A 13,979-nucleotide genomic window follows, 5' to 3' on the forward strand; every position below is an offset into this window, starting at 1 on the left:
GGGGGTAGGCCTCGAGCTACTGAGTCCAGAGTGCTAGAAAAATATGCACATGGTCTCTGTTTACCCCCTTGTTCCTGTGTCAAGACTGACACAGCGCAACCTTCCTGTTCATCAACAAAAAGGCAAAATCTCTTAGTATAATCAGGTGTGCCTAAGGCCGGTGCGTGGCATAGAACATATTTCATAGCTGTCAGGGCTTTTTCCATCTCAGGTGTCCATTCTAATGGGCCGTTTTCTTGTACTTCTTTTAAGGCTTTTAGCATGGGCTGGATCAATACAGAGAATTCAGGAATCCAGTGCCTACAGTAGGATAAAACACCAATTATCCTTCGGAGACATCTTGGGGTAGCCCATCCCTCCTCCCATATAGCGCACCTCCTTGCACTGTACCTCTTCCTGTCCCTTGGCCCCCTATCATGTTGCTACTATAGCCCTGTGACGGGCCATTATTATTGTAGTTATACCTGCCTTGGGGCCCTTGATGCAACTGTTGCATCAACACTTTGGTTTTTAAATCCTTCTCTTGTCGTGCCTTTTGTTGTCCCTTCACTCTTTCCCCTCTTTCGTAATACCTAGCCATTTCGAGGAGATCCCGGGGGTTTCTAGTGATCCATGTACTTTCTGCCCTCCTAATGTTCTCCTGAATTGGCCCGTGGAGCCCCTCTACAAAGTTTGTGGTAAAGTACCGTTGGCCCGTTTCAGACCCTATCTCTAGCCCACTGTGCGCTTTGAATGCTGCTTCATAACGCAGAAAGTACTGTGCTACTTCCTCACTTGCACCCTGTATAATAGCGGACAGTTTCTCCACATTCACATCAAATGGGGGTAACACCTTTTCTAGAGCCCTCAGGACTGCCATGCCATGCCCCCTTAGGGGTTCAGGATATTCCTCATGCAGTTTTCTATTTTTGCTCGCATCCATTACATCTTTCCATTTTATTGTTTCATTGTCTTTGGCACGAAAGGGGGTCCATATTTCTTCTGGGACAATGGCTAACAATATGTTATCTACATCCTCTACGGTAAATAACCCTGGTCTGAATAACTTTCCTACTTCTTTGTAGAATCCTGCCGGGTCTATACGGGGGTCGGGGATGGACTTGGTGATATGCATTAATTCAATTCGGGATAAAGGGACATACACATAGGTGCGCATCATGTTACCAGTGGCTGCCTCTATGGTGGGTTGGCACTCTCTCATTGGCATTAATAGTAACTTTTCCGTATTTGTTTGTTCACTCACAGGGGCCTGCGCTGGTGGCGAAACAGAGGATTGATGACTAAGAGCTTTCTCTTTTATTTTTTTATAATCTTTTAATAGTTTCTCCACCTTAGCCATCCTCCATTCTTCCGCCCCTGAATCATCCACTCTTATATTAGATAGCAGTTTCTTATCCAATTCCGTCCTAATCCTATTCCACTGGGACACATATCTAGGCTCCTTTTCCTCTTCTATATCATCCACCCTAATAAGAAGATATTTAATTACGTTTACTTGTATAGGCCAGCCAAGGCCCTCCATCAGACTCACCAGGGTGGACATGGACTGCGAGTGTATGGATGCTATCATACGATTAGCTACGTTTTGGCCCGCCTGGTCTGCATCTTTGAGTTTAGCCTCTCTTTCCCTCACCTCTCTTTCCCATGCCCTCTTTTCCTTCTCCCATTCAACACCGCCCCTTATGACTTCCGCTATTATGTCGGACATACATCCCCATAACTGAACACTGGATGCAGTCACTGGTAGTAACGCGACAGCGTCCTGATATGCTGAGGGCAGATCCCCAGTACTCTGTCCTCTCAATTTACAGTTACCCTCATGAAAGGTATATAGTTTAGGGGCCACTGTCCTAAATTCCAAAGGTGTCAAACGCCCCAATTGGTCCCGTAGGCTGTCATTGAGGGGTGTGCCATACAGCCCGGTCATAAGGATTTGCAAGTCTCCATCTCTATCCTTTTCTACAGTAGTCGTTCTCCTATGGTCTATCAACCTATCTGGGTCTCCATACTTCATTGGGAATTCCACCCTTTCACCCTCACTGTCTGCCGGTGGAGCTGTAGCTCCTGGAAACAATAATTCAGTCGTTGTTTGTTCTGCTTCTAGCCCTATCACATCTTCATATCGAGGCACCGGCACGGCAGGATACATACCCCCACTGTTCTTAATCATCATATGTCTATCCAACTGATCTAGCCTCTCACCCTTCTCTTTTATCTCTAGATCATGTAATTTTTGATTTACCGTTCTCTTCTGCTCCTTTGCTTTTTGTTTATTCTGAGCATTGCTCCTGCGCATTGCTTCTACCCTCCATAGTCGTATAGCCTCAAACTGTGCGGGTCTAACCCGTCTTTTTACTAACTCTATTTCTATTTTGGATATGCGGTCTATGTCAAAGGACCCGGTATCTGGCCAATTATGTTCAATCGAATCTTTTGTATATTCAGACCACTCCCTTAAAAACAATGTCGAGTTCAATCCATGTTTAATCAACATATCAAATGCAGGGCTTCCTTCAAGGGGGGCATAGTGTCTCTTGCCTATACCTCCCTTGTGGGAAGCCGTTTGACCCATCTTGGCGGTATACCGCAATTGCCTAAAACACTCACCTTTCCCAAATATGCACCTATTGGCTAACAATAATAATACATCCTCCTGGCGTATCTAACATATCATATCATCATTTCAACATTACTTCTTCATAGACGGACTTACCACCGTCCTCTTCACAAACCCTGAATCATTATTTCCTTATTCCATCAATCATCCGTCCATACCACTTATCTTAAGGGTCCCGCCAGAGTGTTCCGGACCCGAAGGGCGACAGCCTGCTGTTCCACCGCCAACGGAGCCGGAAAAACAAGGATGACGCGTTGGTTGCAATCAAAGGTGCGGATTCAGTTGTTGGGGCCCCGTGATCAATTCCTTCTCCGGTTCCGCCGCGGCGTTCCTCACCCAGTGACGGACTGTCGCTCCTTCGCGTCCCACTTCTGACACCAAAATTGTGGGTGCGATTTCTCGCCATCACCATAACCAGTACAAAAGGGACCCTATAAAAACTCAAACAGAAAAGAGTTGAGTAAACATTTCTTTATTAACACACAAGCATTCGCGAATGGGCCACAAGTTCAACCGTCTCGCAAAGCAAGTCGTCAAAGTGCCGCCCTTTCCCCTGCACATCGTGGTCCTTTTATACCCATCTGTTTTACATTGTCATACATTGCTGCACATAGATTATGTCCACCACAAGGCGGTTCCTCCCAGTCATGACTTTGCATCAACGGTCAACAGTTCAACATCTGCTATTGTGGTTTCCTGTTATCTGTTATTCGCTCTCTCTCGTGCCCCTCTGTGTCCTTATCTCTGTGCACGAGGCTGTGCTTACTCATTCCTTCCCCACCCGTAATCTGCAGATAGTTTTAGCAGGCTCAGCATGCTTCGACATACAGTGACCAAACACAATTCTTCTGTTAAAAACAGGTTCTTGCCAGGTCAGCAGGTCTTAAACGCCGCTGTATAAAGAGAAGGCCTCTTCTTTTAACAAAGGGTACATTCTTTTAACACATATGGTGATTAGTACAAACTCCAAGTGTGAGCACAACATTACATATGTATGCGTACCTTCAGCACCATCATACCATCCAAAAGCACCTGGTGCTCACCAGTGGTACTCGTACCTAAGCCTGATGGGTCCACAAGATTTTGCATGGATTTTAGACAATTGAATGCAATATCTCGCTATGAAGCTTATCCCATGCCTAGAATTGATGAGTTATTAGAAAGGTTAGGAGCAGCAACATATCTAAACACACTGGACCTCACAAAAGGGTATTGGCAAATACCACTGCACCCGGAGGATCAAGAAAAGACAGCGTTTGCAACCCCTCAAGGCCTCTTCCAGTTTACTGTCCTTCCTTTCGGTCTGCATGGGGCACCGGCCACTTTCCAAGCCCTGATGGACCAAATCCTAAGACCACATGAACCATATGCAGCTGCCTACTTGGATGATATAGTTATTTTCAGTACCACCTGGGAGGAACACTTATCCCATCTTAAAAAAGTAATCATGGCATTGGGAGAAGCCGGCTTGCACATAAACCCTAAAAAAACCAAACTGGCAGCAAACACTACCAAATACTTAGGATACTCAGTGGGTGGAGGAGTGATAACACCTCTGTTAGACAAAGTACAAGCCATACAACAGCTCCAAGTGCCCACCACCCGGAAAGGGATACGAGCTTTTCTAGGATTTGTGGGATACTACAGAAGGTTCATTCCTCACTTTTCCTCTATAGCTGCCCCATTGACAGACGCCCTCAAAACCAACAAAACGCTAACAATCACCCCAGAAGTAACCCGGTCCTTTTATTCTCTGATCAAACTGATCGCTAACAGGCCGGTTCTACACTGCCCCGATTTTTCCAAGCCTTTCTTTTTACAAGCTGATGCTTCAGGGTGCGGCCTGGGGGCTGTACTATCACAGGGAACAGAAGATGAACTCATCCCAGTTGTTTTTATAAGCAGAAAACTGTTATCACACGAACTTCCATATTCAACCCTGGAAAAGGAGTGCTTAACCATAAAATGGGCAGTGGAATCTTTACGTTACTATCTGCTGGGTAGACAGTTCACCATTTTCACGGACCATGCTCCTTTACGGTGGCTAGCAACACAGAAAGATTCCAATCACAGGGTATTGCGATGGTTTCTTACATTACAGCCATTCCGATTTGTAACCGTGCACAAACCAGGAAAATATCAATTGGTAGCGGACTATCTGTCTCGTTCTGTCAGATATCCTGAAGCACGGTTCCGTGTTGACCCGTCGTGAAGAATATATTTCTTCCTACCAATGTGATTCTCAGGAGTACGAAAGGACAGGCTGAGAAACTAATTGATCGGAAGATGGTGTAGAGTCGTTGGGATCGGTAGAGTTGAGCGGACCGCAAACTTCACGATAGATGGAGAATCCAGGTTCCTTTCAACGACTGCAGAATATTACACTGATTAACAATCAAATACACCCCTTTCTGGATAAACGTTTAACAAATAGTTAACAGACTAACCTGCAGAAAACGGGTTTTAACCAGAAGTGTTTCATGCAAGAATGTCCTCAATACTGGGGAAATCTGGAGACCATAAGAAGAGAAAATACAATCAGTACCAGATAGTGAGTTTGTAGAGAATGGTAAGGAAAGTTAAGTTTCTTACCCTGGTTTCCCTGGAAGTGGTCGTCTCTGGCAAATCTCCTTCTCCTTTTCTGTACGAACTGTGTGATGGTATCTGCCCCCCCCCTGTCCGACGAACCAAATAATCCAATGGTGCAAGGAAGTCACTAGTCCAGCAACAACCTATTCCCGCCGGCACGAGGACGCCTAAAAGGTGCTCAGGAAGTCTCTAGTCCAGCACCTAGCCTATTCCCGCCGGCACGAGGACGCCTACAGCACCCTGGAGGAAAGGACAGGGAAGGAATAGGAGGGGAAGAGGAAGGAAGGAAAGAAAGAAGGTAAGAGGTCTCCCAACCTTCAAGGTCCAAAATCAACTTAACCAAACCACTAGGCAAGAATAACCAAAAAACAATCCGAGGTCAAAATACTAGAACAGGTAAGGGCAATCCGTGAGCATATCCAATAAACGTAATCCGAGATCAAAAAACACCAAAAATTTCCAAGCGAGAAGAGCCGCTGTCAATATGGGATCAGAAGCAGCGAGAAGTGGGCGCCGGATCATTAAGTACCTGAACTACCGGCAACAAGATGGTCACGTGACCCAGTACGTTTTCTATCACGTGGAAGACGCCGCGCCCACTGACGTAACCTCCATGGTAACTTCCACGTGAGGCGTCGGGAACTACGTTCCCGACGAAAATGTCTACCGCGAGTAGAGCGTGGATAATGCAAGCCCGCCTCCTGTCTGATGTTCGAACGCGACAGGCGCTTTTGGCTACGAGAAGACAAGAGAACCGAAGGGGTATCACAAGACCTGAAGCGTTTTCTGACAGTATCCTCCCCCAAAGGACCCCCATGCCCCCGTGAGGCCAGAAACTGGGATACCAACAACGGGGCATGCACATTCTGCTCTGGTTCCCATGTCCGATCCTCCGGACCGTAACCCTTCCAATCCACTAAGAAATACCTGATACCACGAGAAACCTTAGAATCAAGAATGGAATTGACTTCATACTCCTCTACCCCTTGAACCAATATCGGAGATGGAGAAGCCACTACCCTGGTACTGTCCACACAAGGCTTAACCATGGACACATGAAAGACCGGATGTATCTTCCAAGAGCACGGCAAATCTAACTTGACTACCAATGGACTCAAGACATCCTTTACAACATAAGGACCGACAAAACGTGGCAACAAGCATCGTCGTCCTGGAATGCGTAAATTCTTTGTGGACAACCATACCCGCGAACCGGGAACGTAATTGGGTGCAGGACGGCGATTCCGATCAGCGTACTTCTTTGCCTGCTCTTGAGCTTGTTTCAGATGTTCCAGCACCCTATCACGGACCAGAGACAGATCCTTGATACAAGACTGAACTGCCGGGCAATCCGCAGGTAGTTTCCAATCAAGAGGTAGGGTGCGTGGGTGTTGCCCATATAAGGCATAAAATGGCGATGTTCCCGTAGATGAATGGCTGGAATTATTATAAGCGAATTCCGCTAATGGAAGAACGGCTAACCAGGATTCCTGATGTTGAAGGATGAGACACCTGAGATACTGCTCCATAGTAGCGTTCACCCGCTCTGTTTGACCATCCGTCTGGGGATGGAATGCTGTGGAACACCGTTCATCCACCCCTAAAGAGAACATAAGATGCCTCCAGAAACGTGACGTAAACTGGGACCCTCTGTCAGAAACCACAATCTCAGGTAACCCAAAAAACCTGAAGACATGTCGCAAGAACAGCTCCGCCAGCTTAGCAGCTGATGGCAAACCTTGGCAGGGAACAAATAGAGACATTTTAGAAAAGCTGTCAACCACCACCCATATAGTATCAAAACCGTCGATCAAAGGCAACTCCACCACAAAATCCATGGTAATCATCGCCCATGGTCTGGCCGGCACTGGTAATGGCTGTAGTAACCCCATAGGTTTCGCCGAATGGGATTTACATTGGGCACAAATGGCGCAGGTCGAGATATACTGCGAGACGTCTCTTCGCATAGAGGGCCACCAACACCAGCGTTTGAGGAGTTCGAGGGTTTTCTGTGAACCAGGGTGCGCTGCGATAGCAGCGTCATGACATAAGGAAATAGCTGCACACCGGGTATCCTGATCAGGCATAAAGACACGACCCTGGACATAAGGAAGACCATGCAAAATATCCATGTTATATTCTGCCAGTTCTGCGGGCTCTTTATCAACCCAGGTCTGAAGCGTTGACTTCAAAGTGGGTTGTAGAACACAACTACAAACCACTTGTGTTGGTAATAACAATGACCCATCCTGTGGACGTGAAACATCATTCCCCAAGCTTCTGGATAGAGCGTCAGCCTTGGAATTTAGAACACCTGGGCGATAAGTCAACGTAAAGTTGTACATAGAAAAGAATTCATGCCAGCGGGCATGTCTCGCAGTGGTGCACGTCAAGGACTGCAAGGCCAACAGGTTTCTGTGGTCAGTAAAGACCTGGACCGGTACTTCCGTACCAAGAAGATGATGTCGCCAGACCATAAATGCGTCCCTAACAGCCAACAATTCCCGTTCAGTTACGGTATAATTGCGCTCATAGGGCGTTAACTTGCGTGAATGATAGGCGACTGGATGTAATTCCCCGGTATCAGCGCATGTCTGGGACAGGATAGCTCCTACCGCAACATCCGAAGCATCAGCTTCGACGACGAAAGGACGTTTGACATTTGGATGTAGCAAAACAGGAGCTGTAGTGAATGCGGCCTTTAAAGACTCAAACGCTATTTGGGCGTTATCGTTCCATAGATAAGGTTTCTTGTTACTGGTCAATTCGGTGAGGGGTGCAGCAATAGAAGAGAACTGTCTAATGAACCGCCTGTAAAAGTTAGAAAACCCCAGAAACGATTGCAACTCTTTCCTTGAAGTTGGTACAGGCCAGTTTAAGACCGCTTTTACCTTACTACTACTCATCTGCACTCCTTTGTTGGTGATGTCATATCCAAGGAACTCGACCTGATTTGCATGGAATACACATTTTTCTAACTTGACAAAAAGGTGATGCTCCCGCAAGCGTTGTAAGACTTCTGAAACATGACGTACATGATCTTCCATAGATGGAGAATAGATGAGTATATCATCCAGATAGACGATAACGAACCTGTCGATCATGTCACGCAGAACGTCGTTGATGAAATTCTGGAATGTGGCCGGGGCATTGCAAAGCCCGAATGGCATCACCAAATACTCGAATAGGCCATATCGGGTCTTGAAGGCGGTTTTCCATTCATCCCCTCGACGAATCCGGACCAAGTTGTAAGCACCACTTAGATCCAATTTGGTGAAGTATTCTGAAGACCCTAACTGATCCAGTAAGACAGAAATCAGCGGAATCGGGTACTGATTTCGGATAGTACCTGCATTGAGCTCCCGATAATCAATACAAGGTCTTAAGTCACCCTCCTTCTTGGGTACAAAGAATAGCGGTGAAGCAAATGGAGAGTGAGAAGGCCGAATAAAACCTAACTCAAGGGCTTTATCCAAATATTCCTTAAGGACGACTTCTTCCTTTTGGGTAAGGGAATAAATACGTCCCGATGGTGTCTTAACATCTGGTTTGAGAACAATTGGGCAATCGTAGGGCCGATGAGGCGGCAGAATCTCCGCTTTCCCTTTGTCAAAAACATCCTTATAACTTGTGTATTCGACAGGCAATACGGTGTTAACAACTGCTCCAATGGTAACCACAGAGTCCAACAAAGCCCGACTAGGAGCTTCAGGTGCTTCATACATAGACTCTACTGAATTGCATGATCGAAGACATTGCTGAGAACTGAAAGCGATAGCCCCGGTCTCCCAGTTAATGACCGGATTATGAAGCTTGAGCCATGGTAAACCCAGGATTAGTTTATATTGCGGTGCCATAATGACGTCAAATGTGATGGTTTCCGAATGCTCAACACCAATGGTTAACAGTAACGGAATGGTATGTTCAGTAACAAGCCCAGAAAGAAGGGTTGATCCGTCAACGGCATTGACTACCTCAGGAACACTCTTTGACAATAAGGGAATACCCCATTTCCGAACATATTGGGCATCAATGTAGTTACCAGTTGCCCCAGAGTCAAGAACAGCTACAGAACTCCAAGGCGTGACCTGGTCATAACTCAACATAACGTCAATATAAAAGGGTGTGGACAACAAGGAACCCTGCATGGAAGAGCTCGGCGTAGGGGTTCCTTCTACGACCGGGCCTTGGCGTTTCCCGACTTGCGGGGTCTCTTTGGGCATGCACTGAGTAGATGATTAGCGGAACCGCAATAAAAGCACAAATTGTTCCGTCTGCGATGTTCTCTTTCTTCCGATGTTAACGGGCCCCTTACTGCCCCGATTTGCATAGGTTCGTCACCGCCAGAAACAGGAATCGGGGAAACGGTAGTATTGACCGGAATTACTCTCTTCTCCCCTTTTCTTTCGGCGCGTCGGGCATCAATCTGAAGTACTAGGTCCAAGAAATCCGGAAAGGACGTAGGAACCACCGGAACCGTGGCTATAGTATCTTTCAATGAGTCCGACAATCCTTTATAAAATAGGGCTGCCTTTTTATCTTCCGGCCAACCAGTTTCAGCAACCAACTGATTAAACTTAGCCAAATATGACAACAAAGGAGTATCCCCCTGACGGAGATTTAACAATTCCAGATCCGTGGCTTGAGTCTTGTAGCGAGTATCAAACACCCTAGTCATAGCACTGATTAATGCATCGCAGTCGAACAATAGCGGACTGCCTTGTTCTAGCAAAGGATTAGCCCAAACAGCGGCCATACCACCGAGGTTTGATAAGACAAAGGCAGCTTTTGTAGTCGCATCAGGAAACGAGGTAGGCCGACACAAGAAATGCAACCTGCATTGGTTAACGAAAGTCCGAAAGGATTTAGGATCCCCAGTAAACCTTTCTGGGGGAGCAAGCGGGAACTGAGCGGCCATGTACACATGCGTAGAATCAGATCTGACCGAAGGCCCTGCCTGACCTGAAGTGGAAGCGGAGGCCAAAGATGGTGATCCTGTAACCACTTCCCTGATACCAGCTTGCATTTCGTCAATGCGCCGGTGGGTGTCAGCCTGGGCCGCCGTCATATCGGCACGTAGGTCGGCCACCAACTGAACCAAAACAGCCAACGGGTCATTCGCGGCATCCATGATATGGCTTCTGATTCTGTCAGATATCCTGAAGCACGGTTCCGTGTTGACCCGTCGTGAAGAATATATTTCTTCCTACCAATGTGATTCTCAGGAGTACGAAAGGACAGGCTGAGAAACTAATTGATCGGAAGATGGTGTAGAGTCGTTGGGATCGGTAGAGTTGAGCGGACCGCAAACTTCACGATAGATGGAGAATCCAGGTTCCTTTCAACGACTGCAGAATATTACACTGATTAACAATCAAATACACCCCTTTCTGGATAAACGTTTAACAAATAGTTAACAGACTAACCTGCAGAAAACGGGTTTTAACCAGAAGTGTTTCATGCAAGAATGTCCTCAATACTGGGGAAATCTGGAGACCATAAGAAGAGAAAATACAATCAGTACCAGATAGTGAGTTTGTAGAGAATGGTAAGGAAAGTTAAGTTTCTTACCCTGGTTTCCCTGGAAGTGGTCGTCTCTGGCAAATCTCCTTCTCCTTTTCTGTACGAACTGTGTGATGGTATCTGCCCCCCCCCTGTCCGACGAACCAAATAATCCAATGGTGCAAGGAAGTCACTAGTCCAGCAACAACCTATTCCCGCCGGCACGAGGACGCCTAAAAGGTGCTCAGGAAGTCTCTAGTCCAGCACCTAGCCTATTCCCGCCGGCACGAGGACGCCTACAGCACCCTGGAGGAAAGGACAGGGAAGGAATAGGAGGGGAAGAGGAAGGAAGGAAAGAAAGAAGGTAAGAGGTCTCCCAACCTTCAAGGTCCAAAATCAACTTAACCAAACCACTAGGCAAGAATAACCAAAAAACAATCCGAGGTCAAAATACTAGAACAGGTAAGGGCAATCCGTGAGCATATCCAATAAACGTAATCCGAGATCAAAAAACACCAAAAATTTCCAAGCGAGAAGAGCCGCTGTCAATATGGGATCAGAAGCAGCGAGAAGTGGGCGCCGGATCATTAAGTACCTGAACTACCGGCAACAAGATGGTCACGTGACCCAGTACGTTTTCTATCACGTGGAAGACGCCGCGCCCACTGACGTAACCTCCATGGTAACTTCCACGTTAGGCGTCGGGAACTACGTTCCCGACGAAAATGTCTACCGCGAGTAGAGCGTGGATAATGCAAGCCCGCCTCCTGTCTGATGTTCGAACGCGACAGGCGCTTTTGGCTACGAGAAGACAAGAGAACCGAAGGGGTATCACAAGACCTGAAGCGTTTTCTGACACGTTCCCTAGATCAGCCCGATCGGCATGATTCCTTGAGGGAGGTATGTGAGGATACACCCCCGGAGTCACCTAATTTGAACAGTGGCGGGACATCTAGCCCACTCACCAACATAAAGTTAACAGAACACCCTGTACCTGCAGTCATGGACGGTGAAAACATGCCGCACATAATGAAAAAACCCACTCTGCCAGGAGATTCCAAAATAAAATCTACAGAGACTTCATGTCAGAAAACTACTTCTCCCACAATGCACTATGCTGAATCACGAAGAAAAGCTGCCAAATCACTTAGTTCCAAAACGCATAGTGACCTTCACCTACCTTATTACCTCAGCAGAAGAAAGGCATTCAGAACGGACAGAATATCAGGAGGGCGGGTGGAATCCAATAATAACCAGGGAGGTCAGGTGGGAGAGCCCAGAGAGAAAAGCGCGGAAAGGGTGGGGTTGATTCATGAGAGCACGGAAAGATTGAACACACCTGGACTTGGGAGGGGAGGGGAAGACAGCATTTTTAACGCATGCGTGGATTCAGAGAGGCTGTCTGTTCTTTCTTTATCCAGGGAGAAGGCGAGTGCAAGGAGAAATGGAAGGAGGAGGAAGCAGGTTTTAACTGGGCATACTGATTGCCAGAGCCACAGGCATGCAAGAAGTCTGTATGCGCGAACTCTCGCCGCAGAAAAACGCAGAGTCCCTCTGACAGGGGCTTACTTGAAAAGCACCATTTGGCCGGGATAAATGCTGGCTGTTAGACGACACGGGCATTGATTTATGGACTGTTTACTTTAACCCACGGAACCAAGGAAAGAAAAGGTTATCGGAATGGACATCTCTTTTTTTTTTATTGAACTTCAGATAGGAAGTCTGAAGCAACGCTTAGTGAGTGCCTTAGGAGGAAAAAGAAGCCCACAATAAAAGGCAAGGACATTTAAAAGACTTCTGTTTTTTTTTCTTTCTTTACATTAATTTGGCCTTAACCCGTGTCACAGCACCAACCCTGATTTAAGGCCTTATTTAGGAAAGTGAAAGAAGTGCTTCCTTGAAAAAACGAAAATCGTGCTTGTGTTGAAAACTGCATTTAAAGTTTTTTTTTTTTTTGTTTGTTCTGAATAAAAGGATTTGGTGCATCTTCAAATACGCCTCCCGCCTGCTGATTAACAGGCCCCTACTTCTGTTCGGGAGGTGCAGCGGTTCTTGGGACTTTCGAATTATTATAGGAGATTTATTCCGAACTTTTCAGAAGTGGTGTTTCCCATTACCCGATTGCTCAAGAAGGAGGCCTACCCGTTTTCCTGGTCCACTGAGGCGGAGGAGAGCTTCTGTCATCTGAAAAGCCTTTTCTGCTCAGCCCCGATTCTGCAACATCCGGCTCAAACTCTACCGTTTATTCTTGAGACAGACGCATCCGCCATTGCTGTTGGGGCCGTGTTACTTCAGACCTTTCAGGATGTAGAACACCCGGTCGCCTACCTATCTAAGACTCTCCCAGTCAACTCAATTATTCTGTTCTTGAAAAGGAGTTACTGGCAATGAAATTGGCTTGTGAAGAATGGCGGCACCTCCTCATGGGTGCCCGTTACCAGTTCCTCATCCGCACAGATCACAAGAATCTGAAGGCCTTACAGGAGATGGAATGTTCAAACTCCAGACAAGCAAGATGGGCTTATCTGTTTTCACAGTACGACTTCCAGATCACATGCATTCCGGGGTCCCTTAATCGACTAGCCGACGCTTTGTCTCGCAAGGACTCCCATACTGAAACCGTGTCTGTCAAGACCGAGGCCATGTTCCACCGAAACTAGATCCTAGCAATGGTGGGTTCTTTTCTTCAAGAGGTGAAGGCTGCTGTCACGCAAGAATTGCCTCAAATCTCCTTCTTTTCTGATTCCCCCTTTCAAGTAAAGGATGGATGGGTGTTTTATAAGAAGAAGTGGTACATCCCAGAAGGACCGCTACGCAGGAAGACCCTGAGATGGTGTCATGACTCACGTATGGTGGGACACAGAAGCGGAGACGGCACCTTGGAACTCATCTCAAGGTCGTTTCTCTGGCCCAACATAAGAAAGGAGGTGTTTGAATACGTTGTCCAATTTGTGCCAAGGCCAAGTACGCCTCGGGCAAACCTCTAGGACTCCTCACTCAGGTGGAGAAGCTGACTCGCCCGTGGGGACTTATCTCCACAGACTTTATAGTGGATCTTCCGGAGTCCGAATCATGTACTTGTATCATGGTGACGGTGGATGCTTTTTCCAAATTGGCACATTTCTCCCCCCTTCCGAGATTACCTACCGCAACCAAGATGGCGGAGACCTTTGCCTGAGACATTTGCAAATTACATGGTCTCCCTGACAAGATCATTTCTGATCGAGGAAGTCAGTACATTTCAAAATTCTGGACAGCCTTGTGTACCTGA

Source organism: Ambystoma mexicanum, chromosome 13 (genome assembly GCF_040938575.1).
Source record: "Ambystoma mexicanum isolate Mex_15411 chromosome 13, UKY_AmexF1_1, whole genome shotgun sequence".
NCBI lineage: Eukaryota > Metazoa > Chordata > Amphibia > Caudata > Ambystomatidae > Ambystoma > Ambystoma mexicanum.